The sequence below is a fragment of the Sciurus vulgaris genome (assembly GCF_902686455.1).
Source record: "Sciurus vulgaris genome assembly, chromosome: 7".
Lineage (NCBI taxonomy): Eukaryota > Metazoa > Chordata > Mammalia > Rodentia > Sciuridae > Sciurus > Sciurus vulgaris.
In genome coordinates this window covers 17,278,085-17,282,577 of record NC_136467.1, presented here as the reverse complement: position 1 = coordinate 17,282,577, position 4,493 = coordinate 17,278,085, and the positions used below count along the sequence as shown (strand labels likewise).

The 4,493-nt window shown below is 44.1% G+C and overlaps 1 pseudogene across 1 annotated transcript; it reads right to left on the bottom strand.

Moving 5' to 3' along the window:
- Nucleotides 1-1,451: 1,451 nt before the first annotated feature.
- LOC306665649 (large ribosomal subunit protein eL32-like) lies at nucleotides 1,452-1,874 on the bottom strand (annotated as a pseudogene). Its single transcript has one exon. The product of its transcript is annotated as a large ribosomal subunit protein eL32-like (transcript).
- Nucleotides 1,875-4,493: the final 2,619 nt, after the last annotated feature.

The window sequence follows — 4,493 nt, the reverse complement described above, 5'->3', positions numbered from 1 at the left end:
CTCTCGTGATGTCAGCAACGGATAGAGATCCAAATCCAAGTTCTTTTGTATTTCATGGAAGTGTTAAAGCAAATCAACCCTGTGAACTGAAAACAGCCAACTGGCTGGACCTGGAACACTAAATGAAATTGAAGTTTGATGGCGCCAAGCTAAAGAGCCAGAGCCGAGGCGGTTGAGGATTCCCCCCACCCAGGGCTACTTCTGAGTTCTGACAGAAGCATTGTGTGCAGAAGAGTTCATGTCTCTGCACTTGAGTTAACTCAAGGTCAAACTTGAGCCTCTTAGGCAGAGATTTTTCCTTGAAGAACAACTCTAGAGGTCAGGATGAGCTAGAAATGAATCTTCTAGTCATCTGTTTTTCAAAGTTGAGTTTTCTAGAATCTTTATCTTCCTCAACACTGCTTTAAATTTACCACATGAATTCCTTCAGTTTCAGTAGATTATTCACCTCCTCTAATTCAGAGGAATGGGTGAGAAATCTCTCCACTCTGTCCAGACTGCCACAAGGTGTTCAGATGAACATTCCCCACTTCGTGCCCCTGTGTTCCTCCACCTTCAATGCCTCGCTTCCACCTTCCCCACACCACTGAAACTTCTTTGGCCACTGCTGTGACTGCTGCCCAATCCAAAGCAGCCTTGCGAGTCCTCATCTCATTGGTTCTCCCCTTGGCATGGAGTGCTGCTGGTGACTACTCCCTCACTCTCTGCTCTACTGGTTTCTGAGTCCCCTGATTTCTAGTTCTCCTGCAACCTCCGGGGTCTCTTTAATCCCTACCTCTTAAACATTGCCAGGTACCACACTTGGCTGTCTTGTTAATTCATTGAACAAGGCTTTCTTTCTTGAATGAGAAATCTCTTGGTGGAAATGCTATAGACTCTCAGCAGCTCAGACTGAAAATGGGCCTCAGAATTGGCACAGGAAAAGCAAGACAGAATAAAATGCACTCTTGCCATCAAGGACTTATGCTCCCAATTTCATTTAACACCCCAACATCTACCCAGGGACCAGGCTGAATCTGAATCAGTGAGGACTCACTCCTCTTTGACTCTCATAATCAAAAGGTCACCAAGTACAGTCAAAGCTCTCTTCTGACAATCTTCTGTATCTGTTGCCTCCTTTTCTGCACAGTTACCAGCTTAGTTCAGCTTTAATCATGTCTCACCTACATTGTTGGCAATAAATCTTTATTGTTCATCTTGATTTCAGCCTCACCCTCCCAATCTCTTCTGCACAATACTTCTAGAATTATCTTTGAGAAGCTCAATGTGGTCACATCATTCCCATGGAAACCCTCTCTATAGTTCCCCGTCATCTCCTTAGGAGGCTTTTCTTGAGCTGATTCTATGTCTCCTGTATGTATCCTACTCCCTCCCACACAAATCTTTTTTTTTTTTCTTTGACGGTTTTTATGGTTTTATTTAAGCACACAAAAAATGTGCCCATGAACTATCTATTCATTTTCTTCACTGCACAGCCTGGCGCTGGGATTGGGGACTCTGATGGCCAGTTGGGCTGCTCTTTCCACGATGGCTTTGCGATTCTTGGAAGAAACATTGGGAGCAATCTCAGCACAGTAAGATTTGTTGCACATGAGCAGCACTTCCAGCTCCTTGATGTTGTGGACCAGGAGCTTCTGGAAGCCACTGGGCAGCATGTGCTTTGTCTTCTTGTTGCTCCCATAATCAATGTTGGGTATCAAGATCTGGCTCCTGAATCTTCTCTGCACCCTGTTGTCAATATCTCTGGGTTTCCGCCAGTTGCACTTAATTTTGACATATCGGTCTGACTAGTGCCGGATGAACTTCTTGGTCCTCTTTTTGATGATTTTGGGCTTCACAAGAGGTCTGAGGGCAGCCATGATGCCAAATACAGATGGCGGCCACCTCCATAGGCAGCGCTGAGGAAGAGCCCTCCCACACAAATCTTAAGTCCAAAATTAAAAATCACCTTAGAGTTTCCCTGGGTATTGACACTTATTAAACTTCCAGACAATACCAAATCCTTTCACTTTTATAATTCCGGTTCTCTTATGTTATGGATGTAGCTCCACTTTTATACCATGGGCCTTGAACATAAAAGCAAATTGACTTCAGTGCCCAAAAGGCATATCTAATTTAACATGTATATATTTAAAAAAAAAAAAAAAAAAAAAAAAAAAAAAAAACCCTGCTCTTCTCTATTCTTCTCTGTGTTGCTCAAATCAAAAATCTAAGAGGAAAGCTGATCTCCCTTCCCAACCTCCTGCATCCGTGTCTCCCTCGCCCACTGTTCTCCAGCCACGCTGACTTTTCTCCACGTGTCCCAAACATACCAGCTGCACTCCCGCCTCAGATCCCTCGCAGTAGCTGTTCCTCTCCATGTGATGCCATTCTCTCAAAAGCTGGCTGCTTTCTGATAGCAAGTCCTGGTTTACCTATCACTTCTTCAGAAAAGGCTTCCCTGATCCTCAGTGCTGGAAGTAACCCCACATCACCATTTTATTTGTGTGATGGCTCTTGTCACCTAACTTGTTCACTAAACAAATTTTTAAAAACTGATTCTCTCTCCCCCATGAAAATATAAGAGCCACAAGGGCAGGAACTTGTTCATGGTTGTATCTAGTGATGGTATCCAAGTTATTTAATGGGTATGGAATTGACTCCAACCCATCAGAATAGATGCCCATCTCTAACCACTTGCGTAGCCTTAGTTAGGAGTAGCAACTAGATGTCAGCCTTCCAGTGCCCATTTTCCCAACAAATCATGGCTTTCTATAAAGGGCAGTCTAATGTATGAATGAATAATTCAACGGTGCTTCTTGCTTAATTTCATTGTTCCATCATAAACACACAGGTCTGTATTACTAAAGAAGAGTTTATTGGGCACCCACCATGTGTCTAGGTGTGCCTGATTTGTGCCCCTTGTAAGGTTCCTGAGTTCCTCACAGAGGTTAATTCTGTTTGGGGACTGTGTTATTTCCAATTTTATTTGGACTAGTATCCTGGAATTTGAGTAGAATCTGTTTTCTTCCCAAGTCCCTGACATCTACCTGTTGTAGATGGGTACCCAAGACCGAACAATTGTGAGAGTGGCACCAAAATCAACTTCTGAAACTGAGCCCAAGTTCAGGCAGTACCACATACCAGTTGTGAGTTGTCAGGTCCTGAGCAACTCACTTAACTTCTCTGAGTCAGCTGCTCCTTCTGTAAAGTAGACACACAAGTACAAACTCCCTCCTGGGGCTACTGAAGGACTGTTAAAGAGAGTGCAGGCCAGAGTGCCCACCCAGCACACTAGCATGGAGATCAGGAAGTGTTGGTTGCCTCTTGCTCACCCTTCACTTCAGAGTTTCTGTGAAGATTGAATGACATGATAGACATGCAACTGCTCTGGAAACCAAGGGGATTGTTCAGATTTTCACTATTACATCCATCATGAACTATTGCTAATCTGAAAATGCAGGTGGCTTCTTAGGAGTCACTGGGGACTTGAAAGGCACTCTAGGCCTTGCAGGGACAAGGCCAGCATTCCAGCTGAGGAGGCTCAGGCTGCACTTTGCTGAGCTGAGCAGCTCTCCCTAGAAACACCAACATTCCCAGGAAATCTGCTCACATGTCATATAAGGCCACACAAACTGAAAAATAGACCTTTCAGTTACCTACAGAGAGAGAAATTTTCTGCTGGATTCAACATTTCCCCAATAACAACAGCCAGGGCGCTTTCTCTTTTATCTCTATCCCAAACAAATATCTCACCATTTACTTAAGACCCATGCTCACCTGGGGTCTGGCTTCCACTGGCTTAGTCTGTCTCACTATTCTAATTCAGCCAGGCCTTTTCCAGTTCCTAAAATTCTGTCTCTTCTGCCTTCACCCATCATAGGACCACTTCACACAAAGGAGTAGATTGTGCCCTGCTCATTCCTACAGGGCCACATATTCTCATAATGCCATGTGGTTGTACATAGAGCCCCAGCCAATTCACACCCTGCAATCACACTCTCCCTCCAGAAGACCCTTCAGTACCTCCATACAGTCAGCTGTCCTGATCCCAGGAAAGACCTAGCAGAGCCCATGAGCCACCATGTGATTCTCAATGTGACTCACTGAGTCTTATCAACACCCTCTATGTCATGGCTTTATCTATGTCAATCAGCTATTCTCTTTAACTAGGTACTAAACTTTTGAACTCATTATTAAAATATTTTGTTCCCTCTGAATTCATTGTGTTAGAGCAAATCCCTGGTCAAAGCCTCTGGTTGCTCAGGTTTTCCTTAAGAACAGTGTAGGAGTGCATTCTGAGTAAATGTCTCCATTCAGGATCCATCTGCCACTTACAGGCTCTGCAACCTTGATCAGTCACTTAATTTCTCCAGGTCAGAGTTTTCCCATCTATGAAACTGAGAATGATGATGACGGCAATAATGGTGATGATGGTGGTGATGGTGGTAATGAAGGTGGTGATGATGATGATGATGGTATTGGTGGTGATGATGATGATGCTGTTGATGGTG